The sequence below is a fragment of the Glycine soja genome, chromosome 9 (genome assembly GCF_004193775.1).
Source record: "Glycine soja cultivar W05 chromosome 9, ASM419377v2, whole genome shotgun sequence".
In the NCBI taxonomy this organism is placed as follows: Eukaryota; Viridiplantae; Streptophyta; class Magnoliopsida; order Fabales; family Fabaceae; genus Glycine; species Glycine soja.
The window spans coordinates 34,008,053-34,033,850 of NC_041010.1; the positions used below are offsets into that span (position 1 = coordinate 34,008,053).

The 25,798-nt window shown below is 33.3% G+C and overlaps 1 long non-coding RNA gene across 1 annotated transcript; it reads left to right on the forward strand.

Moving 5' to 3' along the window:
* The first annotated feature begins 12,310 nt into the window (after positions 1–12,310).
* LOC114367179 lies at positions 12,311–25,586 on the forward strand. The gene is made up of 4 exons (XR_003657136.1): positions 12,311–12,482; positions 14,847–14,990; positions 24,947–25,062; positions 25,149–25,586. It is a non-coding gene; the product is annotated as an uncharacterized LOC114367179 (long non-coding RNA).
* The last annotated feature ends 212 nt before the right edge of the window (positions 25,587–25,798 follow it).

Below are 25,798 nucleotides of genomic sequence, written 5' to 3' on the forward strand. Positions count from 1 at the left end.
TTACATTCAGTTTAAATATTTGTTATGATAGATTAAGAATAATTTTATGTAGTGTAAATTAGTAATTTTAAATTAGGTTAGAATTAAATTTTTTATATTGCGTTAGTTTTAGTTATTATTAGTTTCATATGTTATTTTTAAATTAGAATAGTTTTATGTATTTTAAATTATTGATTTTGTATGTTAAATTATTTACTCGTAATTATTTGAAGTCATTAATTTATATATTTAAATTTATATTTGTTTGTAATTTAATTTATTTATAGAATATATATGAATTAGGTTATTTGTATAATATATTTTGTTATTGAAATTTAAAAAATATAATTTCTTATTTGGAGAGTATATTTTGAATTTATTTTAATTAATTTTTTGTAAATATACTTAATTTGTGTATGTATAATTAATGTATAAATTTTATCGTCAATTAATTGTATTATATTTTATTTTGTAGGATCAATGGCATCTTCGTCGTCATGCTCATCAAGTATACAAACTAGGTCTGGTCCAATTGATGGTGACGTCTTGTGGATGCAACCCAAGCATGTTTCAGAACATGTATCAAGGTGAAGAACAAATACCAGAGGAAATTGTTCCTCTGCTTCGGCAATCTAGATTTTATTGGATCATGAAGATGGGATACCTAAAGATAAATGCAGCCTTAATTAGTGCGTTCATTGAAAGATGGAGGCTCGAAACCCACATGTTTCACCTGAGATGCGGAGAGGCTACCATTACTCTCCAAGATGTGTCAGTTTTATTAGGTCTGCGTACTGACGGGGCACCATTAATTGGTTCAACAAATCTTGATTGGGCTAATTTGTGTGAAGAATTATTAGGAGTCAGACCACAGGAAGGCGAAATTGAAGGCAGTGTGGTCAAATTAAGTTGGTTGGCTCACCATTTTTCTCACATAAATATTGATGAGGGTAACGTTGAACAATTACAAAGGTTTACCCGTGCGTGGATCCTTCGATTCATAGGAGGTGTTCTCTTTGTTAACAAAAGTAGTAGCAGAGTTTCCTTAAGGTACCTACAATTTTTACGTGACTTTGAACAGGGCAACACGTATGCGTGGGGACCTGCCATGCTTGCGTATTTATATAGAGAGATGTGCAGCGCCACCGATTACAAAGTTAAACCAATCGAAGGTATGTGCATCTTAATCCAAATGTGGGCATGAGAACGATGCACGACTTTGGCTCCAAAGAGGACGCCTCTCGTCATAGAAAATAAACCACTTGGACACAGGTTTGTCGTTTAAAAAATTAGATTTGAATTGAAAATATTTAATGATGGAACGTGTTGACAATGATGATTTCATTTTTATTGTAGGTGGCTGCGACGTGGAAATCAGCATATTGGCAATGATGATCTTAGAGTTTTCCGTCGCAAATTGGATCTGATGAAACGACATGAGGTAAGAAGATCGTAATGTATTGGTTAAATGAAATTTTAATATGTTACGTTTGACTAAAAATTGACAAGTGTGTTGTTATATGCAGTTTGTCTGGGAGCCATACACAACAATTGTGATGGCAGCGTTGCCTCCAATTTGTGTGTTTGGAAGTGTAGCCTGGTTCGCGGTGGTGCCACTGATTAGTTTCCATGTTGTTGAGTGGCACCAACCCGATAGAGTTTTACGACAATTTGGATTGCAACAACCTATTCCCGGGTGTCCTTCGCAACCGCAGAATCTCCATGGCATAACGCTCAAAGGCAAACAAGATGAGAATTGGTTCCACCTGTTGGCCCCAATGATTAGTCAGTGGAACAATCGAGCTGAGTTTAGGGTCGACGTTTATCCTCGACAGGAGGGCCTACTGGGTTTTAACTCGGATTACATGGTGTGGTATAGGCGTAAAACAAAGATGTTTGTCGACCCAAACAATGCAAACACAGCTGCATTGGTATTTATCTGTTTTTCAATGTTTAACTTCTAATTATTTTCTTAAGCATGAGCATTAATTTGTTGACGCTAATAATTGCAGGGTGAAGTTGTGGAGACTTTACAGTATATGATGTCACCACAAGGGAGGAACACATGGACAGTTGATGATCTCGTGCCTTACGTGGATAAGTTAGCGATTATATCAGAAGAGCAAGAGAGAATCACTGAGCCAGTGTCACATGGTCGAGCATCAGAGCGTGAATTCCCAGCACAAGAGTTTCACATTCTTCAGTCAAGTGTTGAAACTCGGGGCATAGGCAGACGAAAGGAGCCTGTTGAAGCGGAACAATATTCCCAACAAATGATGGAGCATGGTCATGGGATGTATTACACGCCAGCAATATTTTCCGAATATCCTTCACAGATGTAACAGTATCCTTTTGAAGGTCATCACACTGATACTTCTGCGAGCGAGCATTCGTTCGGTGGTGTTGCGGAAACACAACCTCATTTTTCATGGCCCACTATGACTCCTTCACAGCAGCACGATGCCCCCATGGCAACACCTAACGCCCCATTTGCTCTGCAATGGAATGTACCCGGAGCAATACCTGATATGGGTGACTTATTAGGTGTTGATTTGCGTCAGGAGTTTTCTGCTGAGGCTAAGCAAGCAGAAGCAGGGAGACAACGCGACAGAAGAAATCCTGATCGTCAAGCGCGAAGATGGGATCGACCATGTGACACATCCTCACGACATCACAGACACCATAATGACTGATTTTTATGTCTCTGTGTAAATTTGTTGTTGTTTGTAAGACATTTGATTTTCACAGTTAATCTATCGCATCTCATTTATTATGTCATACTAATGTATAGAGTTTATGTGGCGCATCAAACTATAATAATAAACAAAGTTTAAAAATAAAACTAAAGTAGACAAACAAAAAATAAGTAGTTTTAGTAGCTACAGTCGAACACCAACGCCATATGTGCAAATACTCCACATTGACTAAGACCATAGTTCATCATTGTAGATAGTTCTCCTTTAGTATCAATTTGAATACCCTTAACTACAACATTGGACTTCCCACTTTCACTGAACCTAGGTTTAGGGTTGACGTGTTATTCTGTAGGGTTCATCGTTTTAGGTTTTGAGGGATAGGGTTTAAGGCATTGGGTTAGGGTTTGGGGTTTATGGTGTTCAGTTTGGGTTCAATGTTTAAAGGTTGTGGATTAGGGCTTGGGGTTAGGGGTTTGGGGTTTGGGGTATGGTTAGGGTTAGGGCTTAGGGGGTAGGGTTAGGATTAGGGCTAGGGCTTAGGGTTAGGGTTTAGGGCCTAGTGTTAGTGTTAGTTCTCAGGGGTTAAGGCTTAGTGTTTTGGATTAAGGGTTAGGGTTAGGGTTAGGGGTTTAGGGAGTATGGATTAGGATTAGGGGTTAGGGTTAGGTTTTAGGGATTACGGATTAGGGATATGGCTTAGGTGTTGGGGTTAGGGGTTAGGGTTTTGGGGTAGGGTAGGGGTAGGGTTAGGGTTAGGGTTTTGGGGTTTAAGGTTTAGTGTTTTGGATTAGGGGTTTGGGGTTTGGGGTAGGGTTAGGGTTTAGGGGTTTAAGGCTTAGTGATTTGGATTAGGGGCTTGGGGTAGGGTTAGAGTTAGGGTTAGGGTTTAGGGTTTAGGGGTTTAAGGCTTAGTGATTTGGATTAGGGGTTAGGGGTTTGTGGTAGGTTAGAGTTAGGGTTATGGTTAGGGTTAGAGTTTATGGTTTAGGGGTTTAAGGCTTAGTGATTTGGATTTGGGGTTAGGGGTTTGGGGTAGGGTTAGAGTTAGGGTTATGGTTAGGGTTAGGGTTTAGGGGTTTAAGGCTTAGTGATTTGGATTAAGGGTTAGGGGTTTTTGGTAGGGTTAGAGTTAGGGTTATGGTTAGGGTTAGAGTTTAGGGTGTAGGGGTTTAAGGCTTAGTGATTTGGATTAGGGGTTAGGGGTTTGGGGTAGGGTTAGAGTTAGGGTTATGGTTAGGGTTAGAGTTTAGGGTTTAGGAGTTTAAGGCTTAGTGATTTGGATTAGGGGTTAGGGGTTTGGGGTAGGGTTAGAGTTAGGGCTAGAGTTTAGGGTTTAGGGGTTTAAGGCTTAGTGATTTGGATTAGGGGTTAGGGGTTTGGGGTAGGGTTAGAGTTAGGGTTATGGTTAGGGTTTAGGGTTTAGGGGTTAGGGGTTTGTGGTAGGGTTAGAGTTAGGGTTATGGTTAGGGTTAGAGTTTAGGGTTTAGGGGTTTAAGGCTTAGTGATTTGGATTAGGGGTTAGGGGTTTGGGGTAGGGTTAGAGTTAGGGTTATGGTTAGGGTTAGGGTTAGGGCTTAGGGGTTTAAGGCTTAGTGTTTGGGATTAGGGGTTTGGGGTAGGGTTAGAGTTAGGGTTAAGGCTTAGGGGGTTTATGGTTATGTTTTTAACTAATGAATTCATGGAACCCCACAAATAGCTAATGTACACAAACCAAAATAAGTAATGTTTTTGACTAACAAATTGATTCAACCCCAGAAATTCAATACATTGAAGAGAACTTAAAAAAATACAAGTCACTCGACTAACATACATAAATCAATGATTTGAACAACTCCCACGCTCATATTGCATTGGACAGCGACGCCTGTTATGCCCTTTGGCTCCACATCTACTGCATTTTTGTCAGTGCTCAGATGGTTCGACCTAATCCATCTCATTCCTTATCCTTGTTGATTTTAGTCGACCTTTTGCACGAATTGTAGTTGGGTCAGGGATAAGTGTCCATGCGTCATTAGAAGGAGGAATAGCCGCTTCATTCCCAAGAGGCCACCATTGTGCGGAGTAAGATTTTAAGATGTGCTCATTTGTATGAACAACATCTATATATTGGTAGTAGTTCAGGCTCACGTAACCACAAGCTGCAATAATATGTGAACATGGATAGTGAATCGCAGAATACCTTCCGCATTGACAATAATGACCATTCAAGTTAACTGCCCACTTTTGTTCGTCACGTTGCATAATAGGATTGAAGGTCTCCTCTACTTCAAACCTTATGGAGTGGATGTCATACACGCGAACGATGTGCGAACAAGCTTGTTCTTGATTTTTTCTAAGTTCTTTAACAAGCTTTGAACAATATACTTGCCCTTCATTTAACTATCTCTGGGCTTGGCGGCCACACTCAACAAAGTACTTTCGACACCTACTGTATGTTGATTTGACCAATGCTGTTATGGGAATGTTGCGACAATCCTTCAAAACCTTATTGATACATTCTGAGAGGTTGGTTTTCATGTGGCCATATCGACGTCCTTCTCTATCATAAGCCATCGTCCATTTTTCCTTTGAAATGCGATCAATCCATGTTGCTATGGCTGGACTCAATTCACGAAATGTTTCTAAATTTTGATCAAAAATGAGCTTGCAAGGAGTGTAGGCTGCATAAAATTAGTTATGAATAACAATTTTAAGTATATATGAAAGTTAAATAAACGTGACCATCAAATATGAAATCTTACCCAATTTCTTCAACATTTCTTTTTGTTTGGCATTATTCAATTTCCGATTGAAGTTGCTTGCTATGTGTCGCACGCAGTAGACATGATAACCGTGGGGAGGTTGCCAACCAAGTGCTTCGTTAGCGACAACGGACTTTATACTCGCGTGTCGATCAGATATAAGACAAATACCATTTTTATCTGTGACGTGTTCACGCAAGTGTGCCAAAAACCATGACCACGCTGTCAACGTCTCACCTTCAACCACGTCGAATGCTAGAGGAAGGACACCACCATTTCCATCTTGTGATGTGGCCAATAAGAGGGTCCCACGGTATTTGCCATACAAATGTGTGCCGTCAACTTGTATGATTGGCTTACAGTACTTGAAAGCCTCTTTACATTGGCCAAAAGTCCAAAAAACTCTATGAAACTGACAGTGTTCGCGACTAACTGTATTCCCAACGATAAAATCGTCATGAAGTACTTGAAAATATGATCCAGGAGAATGATTTTGCATGTGTGTTAGCCACGACTAAAGTTTCGCATATGACTCATCCCAATCGCCATATTCAATTGCAATGGCTTTCTGTTTCGCCAACCAAGCTTTTTTGTACAACACCTTGTACGCAAATTCACTGTTAATCCTCTCTTGAATCAAAGAAATTTTTATTGATGGATCTTCTCTGATCATGCCTGTCAATAACATAACAAAAATTAAATGACAATTAACAAAAAATGAACATAATATGAACATAAAATACGTACCTACTACACAAGTGGCAATTAAATCTGAATCAAGTTTCTCGTGATCTTGTGTCATGGTCATATTCAGACATGTGTGTGGTCCACCCCATTGTGTGACTTTCCACGTATCTGTTTTTTTTAGATAAAATTGCCTTCATATAGAAAGGGCAAGGACACTCTGCATTTTTATTCAAGCAACAAACCGCATACTTGTTCGATTTGCTTTCAACAACTTTGAAACTTTGATGCACCTTCATAACATATTGTTTGACTGCATTTTTGATCGCGTCTTTACTATCAAATTCCATGCCAACATATAATTCTTGGCCAACATTAAAGGTCGACAACATCTCCAATCCGCAAATGTCCTCCTCATCAGGATAACTCCAGTTGATATTGTTATAATGTAAGGCATCATTCCAAAATGGATTTTCAATTCGTTGTGCACCTAACAGTTCAAAATAAAAAATAAAATAAAAAATCAAATAATACTTATTTAGCATTAAATACAATTGTCATCAAATAATAAATGTATTGTCTAATTATTTTATACAACAAATTATACCTTCTGCTGGGTGAACAATTCTTACTGGTTGAGGAATGTTGGTGAGTTCATCGTCTGTATCAGATATACCGTCAACATTGTCATCTTCGTCTAAAGACTCTTCAACATATGAGTTAGACACAAGATAATCATCATCATCGTCTTCGTCAATATGTAAATTGCTCATATTTGTTGTCGGTTGTGTCTCATCATTAGATAAATAATTTCCACATGATGTAAGCGAATTGGCAGAATGGAACATTGAACCACCTGCCACATCCTTTTCTATGTACAATTCCAGAACTGACATTTGGTCTTGTTGTTTAAAACTTTCCAGCATCGTTTCAACGTCTTCGTCATCAGAAATTTGCAAGGCAATATATTTTCCTGACACCAAAAATCTACAGCTGATAGCAGAAATAATTTCATTATTTTGTAACTTTACCTTATCTCCAATTTTTTTCTTCAAAGCATTGAAACTAATTCCACGTTTAATCTGAATCGCTTTTTTACTGCCTTCAAATATTACACCATCATTATCTTCATATACCCTTCCATTGAAATACAACATTGTTATAACTGAATTCATCGTGTACCTACAAAAACAATATTTTAACACGTCAAATAAATTACAAAATGGGTATCACAAAAAGTCATTACTAGAACTTCAAAATAAAACTTTATTTTTTTTAAAAAAATTAACTTCAAATCAATTTCACATTAAGACACTTTAAAAAAATTAACGATTTCAATGTAGTAATTTTAAATTAATCAAGATGTAATTAAAATTATTAACTGTAAATAAATTTCACATCAACACACTTAAATAACACAAATGATTTTATAAAACTTTAAATCAAAACTAATAAAATGTAATCACAAAAGATCTCTTTATTAGAACTTCACATTCAATTTCTCTTTTAAAAAAATTTAATTAACTTCAAATTAATTTTATGGGACAAACTTAAAAAAATGAACAATTTCAAGATAGTCATTTTTAACAGAAAATTAAATAATTCATTAACGAAGTTAGTAGTATAAATAATTAATCTTAACCATTAATAACTTTAAAATGGAAAAAGGTAATTACAAAATTACTACAAATATAATAAAATATTTGTAGTACGAGAAAAAACAAAGCATCAAATAACACTATCAAGTTCAACGTTTGTAAATTTTTAACACACCAACAAACCAACCTAATCTAATTAAAAAAATACTACAACTTCATATAAAAAAAATTCGTAATCAAAATACTTACTTCAAATAAATATCATCTATAATTTTTTTTATTCAAAGTTCAAACGTTCATCAACATCAACCTAATTTAATTAAAAAAATAATACAAATTTCATATTCAAAATATTTTATTTTGATTGAAAATATTTTCTTCAAATAAACATTTTTACACAATTTTTCTGTTTATTTTTTACATTTAAATACACACTAACAAGCCTATTAAACATAAAAGCTAATATAATTTTTTAAAAAATAAATACTTCATACCACAGAAATTTCCAAAGCCACCAAAATGCCAAAGCCACGAAAACGAAAGCAAAATGTTCAAAGGGAAAGCGCTGAAGAAATGAAGAAGAGTTTGGGTATTTAAACACCCTCAAACGCCATCAGCATTGGCGTTTTCAGGTAAGTCGCAGGAACCAATGGCGCCTCCCTCCTGCAAATTGCAACCACCACTAGCGCCTCCCTGCAACTCTGCAGGCCAGTCTGCAACGCTGCAACCTAGGGCTACGCTGCAACCTTACGCTGCAACCTAGGGCCATCACCAAATCGCCACTATTGCTGACGCTTCCAAAGCCACCTCAGCAAAAGGAGACGCGCTGGTGGGAATGGCGCTTCCATGGCCACGTGGCTCGTCCCTGTTGAAGGCGCCATCACCATTGGCGTTATGCATGGCCTCCTACATAAAAAACAACACCTGGGGGGAATAACTTCCAAAACAACCCTAGTTTGGGAAATTTGCCTACGGAAGTCTGGGTGATCGGTCTTGACTTCCCAAAGACGATGAAAACTAGTGTAGTTTAAGTATTATAATTCAAATAGGTGTATTTTGAGAAAAAAACTGGAGAAAGAAAGCGAATTTCCGTAAAAAAAAAAAAACCCTATAAAAGTGGGAGAGGACAAAAAAATAAAGACATTCTAGCCATCAAAACACGTTGAGAATTCGTGTTCTTTCATAATAAAAAAGTAAATGACATAAATTTTAGTTATTACTAATAAGTGTCTTAAGACATTAGTTAAAAATTTAAAAAGAAAAAAGTTTTTAATGTATAAATTATATGATAATATAAAAAAAAAGTTTTACTAACTAGTGTTATGGGCATTTTGATAAAAATATTTATCATTTTAATTCTTTAATTAGTGTCCTGGTTAACATTTGTCCAAAAAATAATAACGGAAAATGCAATTTTGTGCTCTTAATAAAAAAATTTATTATTGGTTTCTTAACTAATATCATTAGGATACTTGTTAGTATTTGCCTAAATTTTAATGTAAATTTATGGTTGGCAATGATTTAAATGTTTTAATTATGTTTAATAGTTCAAAATGAATTTTATAAAAATAATTTATCTAATTTTAAAACAAATTAACCTTAAAGTGGTGGGCGGAAGGAAAAGAGGTTGCGAAAGTTTGGTTTCTAAATAAACAATGGCCAAGGAAGATGAACTAAGAAAAAGAAATTCAATTCGCTTCTACTATCAATTGAATTAAATTAAATTGTTGCAGAAAACTGACAAAAAGTACTCTATGATGTTGGTGCATAAATAAAACAATACCACCGGAAAATTTCTTGTTTTTTGGGATAATTTTTCCTGTCAAGCAAGAAAGTGAACCTTAAATATTACTTACTGTATGGATCTTATAATGCATACTCCCATTGGATTGATCAAGAGAAGAGGTGTTTTTGGAAGAGACATCTCATTCCATCCATATGGTAATGGAGGGGTTCCATCATGTCTGTGATGCAACTTTTCTTTTCCAACCCTAAGCCAGTTTGTGATATTAAATATTATAGTTTCGATATGGATTTAACTCATTCTTAAAAAATAATTCATGAGATAAGAAATATTCTTTATTTATATACATTATTATTTTGATTATATCACTAGTAAATATGATACTTGTGATGTATTTTTTTAATGCATTTTTCATTCTTTTATAGACTAAAATCCGGACACCTTAAACAGAAAGTTTACAAAACTAGATATTTATAAGTAATTCAATAGTAATTAGATAATAAGTTACTCCATGTGTACAACAATAACTATTAAGATCAACTTTCATAATTTATAAAGTGAGAACTACCCTTTGCTCCAGCATTATTTTTTCTTAAAAAAATAAAAACTTTTACAAATTGGGCAACGATGTTCAATGATTTAAGGGAAGAAAACAGTAGATCTTATGGTCGCAGAAACATGATAAAAGTGGAACTTTATGGGCTTTCTCAAAGCTTCGGATGATTATTATAAAATATTAGATTAAAATTTCAAAGGGCACCAAAACACTTTTTCTCTTTTCTTTTCTAAAAGACACCGTCTAATTGTAGATCTTTTGAATAGAATATGGCCATCGTTTTCATCCATAGAGTCGCAGAAGGCTTCTCTAGAAGGAAGATACTCTTCCTTTTCGTAGCACTTACCCGTCCATTAATATCAAACTTTAGGGATTTGGAATACATAACGTGTAAAATATCAATCACACTCAGCTGGAATTGTTGAACTAATAATTCTTGCATGTCCCACGCATTGACCATTATTTATATATATCTTCTATCAGTATTTTAATGTTAATTAATAGTAATAATTAATACTTAGTGTTTTGGACTCGGCCTGTGTCAAGGACCACTCAATTCCAGGCCCACGGAATAGGGTAGAAACCCAAATCTGCAAACTTAACCGGACCTACTTATATATTCAGCTGGCATACCCACCTAATTAAGGATGTATTTAATTTAGATGATGAAAATAAAATATACTTTTTTTATTTAAAATAAAAATATACAAGGTGTGGATTACATAAAAAAGTAAAACATTTTTACAAAATAAAATTAACTTGCCTATGATACATACTCCATGCATTCTAAATGGGACATAAATGTATATTTAACTATTGTCTATAATTTTTTTTGAATTTTTTCCCAAGAATTATTAAGTTTTTCTTACAAAATAAATTTTTTATGATAATACATAAAAAACAGAGCATTTTTTTAATTTTCCAATAAATTTAGGAAAATACTTATATATTTTTTTTAAAAAAATATAACAAAATTTGCAGAAAAGGTTCACATGACAATACAAAATTAATAATAAAAAAATCTACATTAAAAAACTTTACGTGCTAAACTCCACCAGTCACAATCTACTATTCAGTTACCACTCCAAAATCTTATTAGCCAATTAAGCTTTAGTAAAAGGTTACGTACTCCATGCATTCTTAATGTGACATTAAATATTATGAATGATTGGGAATTTTTTCTTATAAATATTGTCCTGCAGGCTAATACTAAAACTAAAATAAAGAAAATAAAATAAAATTTATATATATTTATGATGTGTACGCAGTAATAAATAAAGATATACTTCTGAAGCTACCAAAGTAAAAGACAAATTGCATGTAAGCCGTTTCGAATTCATTTTTTCTTGGGAGAGTTCCCTTCAACTATTCGTGTCAGTATGGAAAAAAAATTTCAGTTTTTATTAAGTTGAGTTTTACGGGCCCACTGGGCCAGAAGCTTCTCAAGCTCAAGGATTTACTTTGGGACTAATGTTGGATCTCAAGGACCTACAGGTTTAGCTAAATATCTAATCCTTTCTCTTACAGGAGAATTAATTTTTGAGGAAAAAAATATTCCTTTTTAGGATTTGCGTGCTCCCATGCTCCTTTAGTTATGTTGATAAAACTATGAATAGTTTGTGAATTCCTTCTTCGGATTCATATATACAACAATCACATATGCATCTAGCACGCTGCACCGGCCTATAGTCACCGCCAAAAGTGGTATTATTTCATATATATCAACCTAGCTACAAATTATATATATATGACAAAAATTATAGTGTATTTTAGTCAACAAATTAATGTATGAAAACTCAAAGATCATAAGACGAAATTATTGGTACTACTAGTGTTTCATTTCCCAATAAAAGAATATAATTTTAATTAATTATCTATTGGTACTACTAGTGTTTCATTTCCCAATAAAAGAATATAATTTTAATTAATTATCTTAATCAAGATTCAAGACATTATAAGATTGAATTAATAATAAATAAAAAATACATTGAATTCATTTTTTTATTAACAAAAAGTAATAACTAATATTTATTATAAAAAATTAAGATAAAAATAAGATAGGAAAATTGTTAAATAGTAATTTTTCTCATATTTTTGTTATGTGATATATATTGTTTTTGATATTTGTGGTTCCATTACTACTAAAAAATAATTTTTTATAATATATTTTTTAAAATAATTTTTTTAAAACCATTTTAAATATTAAATGTTTAAAGATAATTTTATTATAATTGTCTTAAAAATCAAGTATTCTAAGATGGTTTTATTAAAATCATCTTTGAAATATATTCTGGTTCAGTCTATACCCTCAGTCTACGTGCCCTTCTCCGCATACCTCCTTTATTTGTGTCCTAGCCTCACTCAAAATATGTTCTTCCACGAGGAACACCATTTCCGTCTTCTCCTTCCACCTGCGACAACGACGAAGACAAGCTCCTCCAGAGCGGTAGCGAGATGTCAACACTCCCATTTCCTCAACCTCAGGTTGGTTGTTGTTGTTCGTGTTATCGTTTTGTGCCTTTTCTCTCTTTCTTTTAATCTCAAACGGCAGCTATGATCCTTTGTACGTCTCAATCTTAGTCTTCACTTCACTTCATCGGTTTTTTTATTCTCTCTCTCAATAATGGCAGCACGCTTTCAATCTGCATCTGTAAGTTCTTCATTTTTTCTCATTTTCTTTCTCTGCACTTGTCATTTTAGGAAAGTGTTTGGAAAGTGATTTGGGCTCAAAGTGCCCTTGTCATTTTAGGTAATCATATCTCACATAAAGTTTGTTATGATTTTCTTTTTGCTATAATTTGACAACCTTTTTCCAGTAAAGTAAGTAAGAGAGAGATAGATGTTCACTGATTACTAACATTGATCGGTGAAGTTAAATCGAATACTAAATTTTCCTAACATGTATGCAAGCTAGCGGAGTCTGTATCAATATGTAAGGTGTTTTGTTTTTCCCCGTTAAAAATAGTGCATTAATAAAATCTGAAGGTATCTTTAATTAGATTTTCGGGTATCAATTTATCTTATATAACTACGTTGTTTAACTTTTAAAATGAACGAATGAGTTGACTGTCTTTAATTGGATTTGTATGTTGGTGTTCCCTGTAGGGAATGATGAAATTCAAGTCTATGAAAGGATGGAAATCTATTGTACCACTTCATTTGAAAGGAAAATCGGCAACCCGTTTTTCTTTATTTCGCAAAGTCAATTTAGCTGGAGACCTAAATTTTAATCCTTGTGTTATATAATACCATTTTAAGCTGGCCAAGTTTTGCTAGGTCATATGCTGTCTAAGTAACTTCATGACTAGAGAAGGTTATTTTTTGGAGTGTGCGATAATGGTGATTTATCAAGCCTAATGTGTGTGTGTGTGTCTTTTCTAATTTAACTTTAGTTTTACACTAATAACTTGAGGGCAGTTTGAGTGAGCACACTGGAAAATATCAATTTGCAACTTCCACAGAGTATTTGTTCCTATAATTTTCTGACTTCTATTTGTCCTTGTTTTCAAGTTCCCCAAATCTTCTGTGCAATCCAAACTCATCTAGAAACCAAGCAGCTAGTAATTATTTTTCTCCCATTATATGCAAGTGGATACAGGATATAAATTAGGGACTTTATGTGTACTTAGGGTGGTTCCCTTGTTCTGCAGCAAGTTGCTGCTTGGATCAGCTTCTCTTTAAATGTAGCTATTTAGTTTTGAATTAGCACTTACCATAGTCAATTATGTAATGTGTGTTCCTGGGATTTATGATCATTTGCTGGTTGGAATCCAAAGGGTTTCTTAGATTCTCTATCTCTCAAACACATTCAAACACATACACACGTGCACATGTATATAGGTATAAAATTTGGTATCAAACTTTGCAAATATACACTTTGAATAATTTTGTACAAATGCTAAGTTTTATGAACTTAATTTCTTTTCACAAAATTTAAAAATGGACTGTCACACCACTATATTTTATTTCAACATATAAATATGTATATAAAATATAAGTGATTTTATGTGATTTCTAACATAGACATGATAGTTGTTTTTGTGTATAAAATATAGCAATGTACCATAGTCAATTACTTGAGGTATACATTTTATTACTGTTTTTCTACAGAAATTTTATTACAGCTTATGATATTTCTTGCTTAAGTATTTATACATCAAGTTATTCTGAACTAGATGCTACCATTATCATTGAAAACTCATTTTAATTTGTAGCTTGCTAATATCATGGGTTGTTCTCAGTGGCTGACGTGTCCACTAGTCCTGGTTACTATTATAAGTTTTGGGGAGGTTTGGCAAAATTTGTAATTTGGTGAGAATTGTTCAAAAACTAGTTTCTTAAGTCTGAAAATTGCACTAACTTGAACTTGTTATGTTTGAAATTTGATTGGATTAATGACAAAATGAAATTGAAGTTGTGTAGGATAACTGTTTACACCAAATTAGTGGCATGATTTAATGTTGTTGGTCAGATTGCTTAGAAATGCATGTTCAACCTGAAACAAAGTTGTCAAATGGTGTCTGTAAAATAAATGCACTTCTGTACTATTTCTACAATGTTTTGTTTATTTTCCACTTCATCAATTTAGTTGATTCTGAGCTGTGATATGTACAATATGTATGTAACTGAAACAAAGTTGTCAAATGTTATTCTTGGAAAGCAATTGGATGAGCATCGTGGTTGTTGGCTGAAGAGAATTACAACTGAAACTAAGCCCTCTTACACTTGCAGTATCCGTTAATGTTTCTGACAAAAAATTATAACTATTTTCCTTTTGCATTCCAATCTTCCCATCTTTCTCCTCCCCCCGATAGACATGATCCATGTGCACATTGTATTTATTTTCAGTTTATGTCCATGAAGTCAAATCCTTGACTATTTGTACATTATCAAGAAGCTATTTCCATATATAAAAGGATTGAGAAGCTGCAAACAGAACTATTTCATCCTTTATCAATCAACTTGATGCATACTAGGGACAAGATTTTGAAGGTAATTAAGCTCCTCCTTATTTTACATTTTTATTTTTTATTTTTATTTATTAGATTAATATATCTTGCTTGACGATATCAAGCTCAAAATGTGAAAGGTTTAATCATAGATCATGCATGGATACAGATGTAAAGCCAAAATGAAAATGACCCTTTATCTTGGGCCTTATAGGCATGAATGAATTGTCTATCAAATTGTTGTTTGTTTTAGTCTCTGATGTGGAATCATTATCCGTAGAACATAGTAGCATTCCTAGCTTTCAATAATCACAATTGGAATTGGGTACATTGAATGATCAAGATGCACTCCCCCATTGTCCCAATGTCACCAAACTAAGATTTTAGCTAATCTTTTAATAGTCCTCCGAATAGTATGGATACATTTATTTGATGGATCTTTCAACATCCAACATTAGCCCATCAATCAATTGGCATCTTTGAAATTTAAGAGTTTCACATATGCATGCAGCTACGGAGAAAGCCCATTTTGATAGTACTATTATGCTATCTTAGTTTCATTAAAAAATATTAACAAAACAGTTAACAATAAATTAGAGTATTTACTCTTAAAAATAATATAATTTTTTATTTATCAGATAAATAAATAACTTCTTTAATATTTTTTTATCACTAAATTAACGCAAATTCCTTCACTAAAAACGTGCTTTCTTTTCTGTTTTGAAGTTTCTTTTACATTTGAATTCTCAATTCACTATCGACTCATTTCTAATTCTTTGAGTTATAAACAATTTTTTCTTATATAATTATCATATTTTCTTAATCTATATCATATCAAGTCCTTACTAGTTTGTTTGATGTTTATGTACTTATCTAACTCTGTAAATATTAGCTGTATTAAATGTCGAATATTCAATATTAAACAATTTATTTCTATCTATTAAATTGTTTATATATATATATATATATATAATAGTCCCCATCATTCTTACTTCCTATCAATTTCGGAAGCCTTGATTTATAGGATTTAGTACAAAGTCATGAACACTTGTGCGTCAAGAGTCCTATTAAAATCACAAAGAGGAGAGAGAACTTCGTTTATCACTAATATAACAAAGATCAATGTTTCTTTCCAAGATGAGGCGAAGTAACTCTTCCTGAGAAATGGGTCATGGATAAGACCACACCGTCTGTTCGAATGGGTCATGGATATGGTCACACCATCTGTTCCTTGACCCACTCCAACCATAGAGCAAATCAAAACAAGATAACTTCGGTAAGGTAGAGATAACCTTCAACAGGATAAATTCTTTCTCATCAAGGATAGAAGCCTCTAGGTCTACATATGTTAGTAAGAAGGTCTTTCTCGGTGAGAACCCGTTCAATTTTAGTAGGATTAACTAGATCTGAGTCACACAATCAGTTCCCTACTGTAAACCTCCAAGGTTTAGATACCACTTCTAGTATACCTAGAATGACGTACAATCAAGAACAAGAGGATGACCAAAAGTTGATATAATCTCCAACTTATTCCTCTATGCATGAACCTTATGATGCTATCTGACAACTTTAGCATTGATAAGGAAACCCTTAGAGAAGACTTTTATTCTCCGAAGAATGAACCTCAAAGGAGATGATTTTTTCAACATTTTAAGGGTTCAAATAGAAAATGAATCCAAGAAAAGTTTTATGCATTTGTTGAAAGAGTCAAAATTAATGTTCTTTTCTTTGATTGTTTCCATGCTTATACCATCAAAAAGGATATAGATTACCCATGGAAGCAAGACATCATAGGTGATCTAACAATAAATGTGATAACAAATTGGCAAATTAAGGATGGTGAGTTAATCCAATCGAAATTACCTCCCACAACCCAATATGAACTACCTAAGGTCAAAGACAACTATGATAAATTTGTCATGGTTAGTCCATTTAAAACAAAAGCTGTCAATGAGAAAGTAACCTCCATAGACATTAAAAGCCTAATGGAACAAGCAAATTACACCAATAAATATGTACAAGTTTTAGGAGAATCCATCAAAACCAAAATAATTCTCAAACATAAAACTACTGAGGAAACTCCATCCAATATTCCTATAGAAAAACCTTTGTTCAAACCATTCAAAATTAGTGATAAAGCCAAACAAAAAATAAGGGAACTCAGGAAGAACAAATTCCTTACGGACGGAGTAGGTGACAATAGTAGCAAATTATTAAACAAGCTTGATAGTTTGCTTAGAGTTATCCCTGACACTCCCCAACCCTTAGAGGGAACATAAAAAATGATAACAAAAAGTACCTCCAAATTAATTAATGTCCTTAATGAAGATAGTGACCAAAATTAAGAAAACACAACTGATATAGGTTCAATATTAGGAAAAGACATAAATCCAATAAATTCCAAACACTAGAAAACACCCTCCAAATTATATTACCAATTACCAAAGACCAACTACCTTTGACCTTCTATTAGAAGAAAGAGGTGAAAGTAATTTTAAGAGTTTCAGTGCAAACAACATCTATGACTAGAATATAGATGCCCAAACAGAGTATAATATCATGAATACACTCCAACATATGACCATGGTAGCCACAGCCTACCAAACATCCCATGAATGTTCGGAAGAAACCATTATTGATATTTTAGTGGCAGGATTTTTCGGGCAGTTAAAAGGATGGTGAGATAATTATGTCACTAATGAGGAAAAATAAAAAATTTACAGCGCAATTAAGATGGATTTCAATGGAAAAGTCATTACTAATGACAATAATAAGGAGATTCCTGATGCTATCAATACATTAATATTTACAATAGTCCAACATTTTATTGGAGACCTGCCTCTTTGGAAAGATAGGTCTCCAAAATTATTATCCAATCTTAAGTGTAGAACTTTAACAGATTTTAGGTGGTATAGAGATACCTTCCTAGCTAGAGTTTACATCAGAGAAGATAGTCAACAACCTTTCTGGAAAGAAAAATTTCTAGCCGGTCTCCCAAGATCATTAGGAGATAAGGTTAGAGACAAAATCCGTAGTCAGTCTGCTAATGGAGATATTCCATATGAGAGTCTAAGTTACGGTCAGTTAATTTTTTATGTCCAGAAAGTAGCCTTAAAGATGTCAAGATGACAAAATTCATAAGCAATTAGTCAAAGAAAAAGCCCAAACAAAGAGAGATCTAGGATCTTTCTGCCAACAATTTGGACTACCAGCATGTCCAAAACAAAAGAAAAAAAAATCTTAGAAAAGAATCCCATGAAAATAAAATTGTCCACAAAAAGAGATTTTCAAGAAAGAGATACTCACACAAACCCTCAACCAACAAGGAGATGGAAACTCCTAAACCAAAATTAAAATCAAAATAACATGTTACAACTGTGAAAAACAAGGCCACATTAACAAATAATGTAGGTTAAAGAAAAAAGTAAGAAACCTTAACCTAGAACCAGCCATTGAAGAGCAGATTAATAATTTGCTTATAGAAACCTAGGAGGAAGAAATAGACACTTCATCCTTCATACTTTCTTATGAAAATCTCAACATAATACAACAAGATGACCAACTATCATCTACAGATGTTGACAATGAAAGACAAATCAACACTCTAACAAGAGAACAAGATATCTTGTTTGAGGTCATCAATTCCATACCTGACCCTAGGAAAAGAAGGTTTTCCTGAAAAAATTAAAGAAAATTTTAGAAACCAAACCTAGACAAAAAGATTTTATCACAAATAATAAATTTGATGTTAGTAACATATTCAAAAGGTTAGAAAATGCTTTAGCAAAACTAACCACAATCCAAGATCTTCAAACAGAGATTAATAATTTAAAAAGAGAAGTTAAAGAACTTCGTTAGCAACAAGAAATTCACCAAATCATCCTTTCTCAACTTGAAGGAAGCAGTGATTCTAAGAATACTGAAAAGGATGAAGAAAATGAAACTGAAAATCTGGAAGATGAAATGTTTATGCGATTAATCAACAAGATTAAAATACAAAAAATTTACATAAATATTAGAATCATTATTAATGATTTCGTCATAGACACAATGACCCTATTTGATACAGGGGTTTATTCGAACTGCATTTTAGAAGGATTAATTCCTATAAAAAATTTTGAAATTATTTTTTGAAAAAACTTCAGAGAAATTAAGTACAGTGAGTAGATCTAAATTAAAGATCAATTACAAGTTATCTAATGCAATCATTGAAAATCCAGGTCTTAGGATTAATACAAACTTCCTTCTGGTAAAAAAATCTTAAGAACGAAGTAATCCTAGAAACTCCCTTTCATTAGAGCCCTGTTTCCCATCCAAATATCTAAAGAAGGAATAACTACAAATCATTTAGGAAGAACAATTATATTTAATTTTTCTACTAAACCAATTTCTAGAAACATAAATCTTATAGAAAATAAGAAAGATTAACCAAGTTAACTTCTTAAAAGAGGAAGTATCTTTTAATAACATCCAAATACAACTGGAAAAACCCCCAAATAAAAGAAAAAAAATCAATCTTTGTTAAGTCATATTGAATCAATTGTTTGTTTCGATTTGTCACATGCATTTTGGGATAGAAAGAAACATATTGTCGATCTCCATTATGAGAGACTTTAGGGAAAAACAAATTCCCACAAAAGCTAGACCAATTCAGATGAATGAAGAACTCCTTCAATACTGTCAAAAGGAAATCAAGGATCTGCTTGACAAAGGCTTAATCTGAAAAAGCAAAAGCCCATGGTCTTGTGTGGTTTTCTATGTCAATAAACAAGTTGAACTTGAATAGGGAACACCTCGCTTAGTCATAAACTATAGACCTCTAAATCAAGTCTTACAGTGAATTAGGTATCCTATTTCAAACAAAATAGATTTGTTTAACAAATTAAATTTTGCAAAGATATTTTCCAAATTTGATATGAAATTTGGATTTTGACAAATCCAGATCCAAGAATCAGATAGATACAAAACAACTTTCATTGTACCTTTCGGGCAATATGAGTGAAATGTAATGTCATTCGGTCTGAAGAGCGCCCCTTCAGAATTTCAAAAAATCATGAATGGTATTTTCAGTCCTTATTCAAAATTTGTCATTGTCTATATAGATGATGTTTTAATCTTTTCTCAAAATATTGACCAACATTTTAAACATCTCCAGACTTTCATCCATATCATAAAAAAAATGGTTTGGTAGTCTCCAAGTCAAAAATCAATCTTTTTCAAACTCGGATTAGGTTCCTTGGTCATAATATTTATCAAGGTACAATCATCCCAATAGAAAGATCAATAGAATTTGCCAGGAAATTCTTCAACCAAATTTTAGACAAAATCCAGTTACATAGATTTCTTGGTTGTCTGAATTATGTAGGAGAATTTGTTCCATATCTAAGCAAGATTATCAAACCATTACATGATAGGCTGAAGAAAAATCCGCCTTCTTGGTTTGACCTTCATACCCAAACAGTTAAAGATATCAAACTTAAAGTCCACTCCATAAAATGTCTATATCTTCCCATTCCACAAACATTCAAAATTATCGAAACTGATGCATGCATCAGACATAGGTTATGGTAGTATCCTCAAACAAAGAGTCCATGACCAAGATCATGTCATTGCATATACATCAAATCATTGGAATTTTGTATAATTAAAATATTCAATTGTTAAAAAAGAAGTTTTAGCAATTGTTTTGTGTATTTCCAAATTTCAATCGGATTTATTAAATCAAATATTTTTAATCAGGGTTGATTGCAAATCAATCAAAGATATTCTTCAAAAGGATGTTAAAAATCCTATCTCAAAACAAATTTTTGCAAGATGACAAGTAATTTTAAGTGTCTTTGATTTTGATATAGAATACATCAAGGGCATCGCAAACTCTCTACCTGATTACCTTACCCGTGAATTCTTATAGAAAAGCGATAATGCTTCCTAAGGTAATAGGGACCTCCGTGAGAGGATGTCGAAGTTCAGGGAAAGGATTTAAGTTGGCTCTACTGGAGCCAACTACCAAAAAATCATCTTCAATATCTTCTGGGTCACCAACTCAGGCTGGGTCATTAATCCAAATCATCTCAGTTAAACTTGAGTTATCCATTCAGGAATTCCCCAAACCGGCAATCGCCAACCAAACATCGATCGACTAAGCTTGGCCAATCGAAACACTTCAGGCCTTTTAAGAAATGGGTCTAACCAAATTTCCAAAAATAATAAAAAAATGTTGGGCAGATATTGCCTCAGAATCTGACGATGATTCTGAACCAAACTTACAAACAATGATCCAGAATACATCAATGACCAAAACAACTATCAATTCTAAAGGGAAACAACCCCTAGCCAAAACTCAAACACCACCCACCAAACAAACTAATAATTATATTTATAAAAGCAAATTTTCAACTGTTTTGCAGATGGAAACTGAATTCTAGGATAAAAACCCATTTAAAGCAACAACCAAGGCATTTCCATCAGGATTTCATTTCAAACCAACCACCATCATTAAGTCTAAGACTTTTTATGAATCGATATTGGTAGACTCAAATTCAGTATCTATCAAGCATTTCAAAGACCCAAAAGATCAAACGATGAACACCCACTCAACAATTTAAATACTAAAGGTTCTTCAACCAAGACATTTTGGTTCAGACTTAAACAAAGGGAAAAAAATTTCAGTACCATGACCCTATAAGTTATACCTATTGGGATTATGTTGATGCTTGAACCAAAGTTTTTTGACACCAAAACACCTGATTCAAGCACTCATGGCTAATATACTTCAAAATGAACAGAGTCTATAACTTTCCAAATTGGTTCTTACAATGGTGGAATTTCTTTGGTCCAATTCTAGAGATTTTGCCAGAGCAGGTTCAACAAGGATTTGCTCAATTTAAAAAACAATACAATTTTTAGGAATCACGAATTCCAGTAGACCTTAGATATTTTTCCAGTTTTGTTCTGTCATGGATTTTTTCATGGCAATATCGTTATAGAAAACTGAGATAACAAACTAATATCCATCACTACAAAGGCATGCATTTGTAAAATGGTGGACTTAGTTTGATTCGTCCAAGGCTGATCCAGAACAAGTGAAGCTTTGGTTTCAATTCCATCCAGAATTTCTCAAAGCAGCTGATCCAGAGACTTCTGTGTTTTTGAACCAAAAGTCCCATATGGCTGCATTTTTAGCAGGATCAAAATCAAAAGAGGTACTGACTAAAAATCTTAAAGAAGTTATGCAAATGTTGCAACAAAAAGAAGAAAGTTCATCCTCAAAGAAGGAAGAAACAAGTTCTGTTGAAGAAGAAGATCCTTTTTACCCGAACAAAGATGATTGTTTTGGTATTTGTTTAGATTAAAATTTAATTGTAATTACAGTCACATAATTGTTTGTATTTTTAAATATTGTAATAGTTCCGGACAATACTACCTGTCCTGTAGCAAATAAGTACCGGTCAAAACTACCAGTCATGTAACAAATAGTCAAATAGTTTCGGTCAAAACTATCGAAAACTACTAGTCTTATAGAAAACTTTTGGCTATATAAGGAGTCCTCAATCATATTGTGAGGCACTCTTTGATTCAGCCATTTTTAGGAGTCTTGAGAGAAAGGTGCTTTCATAAGAACAACTTTGTAAACTCTTCTTTCAATTTCAATAAATTTGAAGTTTTCTAACATCTCTCTTCTCCGCCCCTTCTGTCAATCCTGTGCGACTCTGTCGTCGCTTTGGTTTCTTTGTTTGCGATAACCTGGGATTTGTAAGCCTGTAAAGGTGTGCCCTTGATATCTGTTTCTGAAACTGCATCTTCATCATCTATTATACTGCATCATTCTTACTTCCTATCTGTCTACTCGATCATTTTTCGATGATCTTTGGTATCAGAGCCTGATGGGGAAATAGGAATATTGTCCGTAAGGACATATGTTAACTGATTTCATGGATCTGAAGTTTTGCACAGTAATTGTTTTCAGGAATGTACAGTACTTTTAATTTGAACAGTATTTTTTGAAAGCACAACAGTCTGATATTTTAGTTGAATGATACTATAGCAGTAAGTCTCGTGGTTGAGACAGGGCAGTAAGGCAAAAATGTATTGTTCAAATAAAATATTAAGACATAATATATTGGTGGTTATAGAAGTAATGTTCAAACTATATTGTTCGTAAAAAAAAATTATTTTTTCAGATCCACGAAATTTAGTGACATATAAACTTACGGAAATATTTCTATGGAACCATATGATGGTGTAAATACCAGAGGATGTTTTAATTATGTCATTTGTATGGAACCAAGACAAGTTCTATGCATTTTTCAAAAGAGTCAAAATTAATGTCCTTTTCTTTGTCCTTTTCTTTGATTAGTTCTATGCTAATATCATCAAAAAGGATATAGATTACCCGTGAAAGCAAGACATCATAGGTGATCCAACAACAAATGTGATAACAAATTAGCAAATTAAGGATGGTGAGTTAATCCAATCGAAATTACCTCCCACAATCCAATATCAACTACCTAAGGTCAAAGACACTTATGATAAACCTGTCATGGCCAGTCCATTTAAAACAAAAGATGTCAATGAGGAAGTAACCTCCAAAGATATTAAAAGCCTAATGGAACAAGCAAATTACACCAATAAATATTTACAAGTTTTAGGAGAATCCATCAAAACCAAAATAATTCTCAAACATAAAACTACTGAGGAAACTCCATCCAATATTCCCATAGAAAAACCTTTGTTCAAACCATTCAAAATTAGTGATAAAGCCAAACAAAAAATAAGGGAACTCAGAAAGAACAAATTCCTTACGGACGGAGTAGGTGACAATAATAGAAAATTATTAAACAAGCTTGATAGTTTGCTTAGAGTCATCCCTGACACTCCCCAACCCTCAGAGGGAACATAAAAAATGGTAACAAGAAGTACCTCCAAATTAATTAATGTCCTTAATGAAAATAGTGACCAAAATTCAGAAAATGCAACTGAGATAGGTTCAGTATCAGGAAAAGACATAAATCTAATAAATTCCAAACACTGGAAAGCACCCTCCAAATTATATTACCAAAGACCAACTGCCCTTGACCTTCTATTAGAAGAAAGACGTTAATTTTGACTCTTTCGACAAATGCACAAAACTTGTCTTGGATTTGTTTTCTGTTTGAATCCTTAAAATGTTGAAAAAACCATCTCTTTTGAGGTTTGTTCTCCGGAGAATAAAAGTCTTTTCTAAGGGTTTCCTTATCAATGCTAAAGTTGTCAGATAACATCATAAGGTTCATGCATAGAGGAATAAGTTGGAGATTGGATCGACTTTTGGTCATCCTCTTGTTCTTGGTTGTACGTCATTCTAGGTATACTAGAAGTGGTATCTAAACCTTGGAGGTTTACAGTAGTGAACTAGTTGTGTGACTCATATCTAGTTATTCCTACTGGAATTGAGGAAATACGAGAAAAAAACGTAAAAGATGTGTCATAATTAAAACATCCTCTAGCATCTTCACCATCATATGGTTCCATAGAAATGTTTCCGTAAGTTTATATGTCAATAAATTTCTTGGATCTGAAGAAATATTTATTTTTACGGACAATATAGTTTGAACATTACTTCTATATCCACCAGTATTGTGTCTTAATATTTTATTTGAACAATACATCTTAGTCTTACTGTCCCGTCTCAACCACGGGATTTACTGTTACAGTATCATTCAACTAAAATATCAGACTGTTGTGCTTCTAGAAAATACTGTTCAAACATAGTCGATCGATGTTTGTTTGACGGTTGTCGGTTTGAGGGATTTCTGAGGGGATGACGTCAAAACTCAAAAATTAGTGTTTTATGCTTATAGTTATCTTTTCAAATAAGAAATGAATTTTTATTTTTTAATTATTGGGTGGTTTAGAATTCAGATTGTAGACTATTATTATTGTTATGGAATTCTTCTAGTCTCATGGACTAATGTCTGACTCAACCTACAACATGTTCACCATAGTATGTAATTATTCTAGGTACGTGAGTGAGTACTATATGGACTTGGTTTCACCTCTTTGTTCAAAGGTTATGAGCCAAGTGAGCAGAGAAACTTGTAAATTTGTGGACCAAAGTTATTTGTCCTCAATCCCAAGTGAGTCTTCTCTTTTGGACTAGCCTTTCTCATGCTTCTCTAATTTCCATCACATTACTTTCATAAACTAATTTACTTCATATCAGTGCTTCTCAAGTTTGTCTTGTTCATTAAAATTCTTGCCTTATATCATGGCATGACAAGAAGCAAATGAGAGCATAGATGTGTGTGAAGATTACAAGGTTACAAACTACTTAAACCAGAGAGATGTACAAGAGGAACTTCATGCAAAGCTCTTGGCGTTTGTAAGTGGGATGTTTGCAACAAGTAATTCCTTCATAAATGCCTTGTAGTTTGCCTTTTCTAAGTTAGTCTTGAAAAATGAAAATTAAAATATCAAAGTCATAATTAGCTTAGCTTGTCTATGCTGATTGTAGTTTAACTAAACAATGTTATCACTGACCTGCATTGTTGGTAACAACATACTGGATTATGATATGCTCAACCTGGAAGTGCCTACATTACTTGTTGTTGGATCACTGATAAAAGCTGGAGTTAAGGTCTTAATTTACACGTAACTCTAACCAAATAATATTTTATTATTTTATTTTATTTTTTAAAAAATACATTCTAAGATGGTTTTTAGAAAAATCGTCTTAGAAGGAAAAACAGTCTTAGAATTCTCAAATTTTTTAATTTTTCATCTTTTTTAAAAAACACATTCTAAGACGGTTCTTTGAAAAATCGTCTTAGAAAGTATTCTAAGACGGTTTTCTAAAAAAATCATCTTAGACTT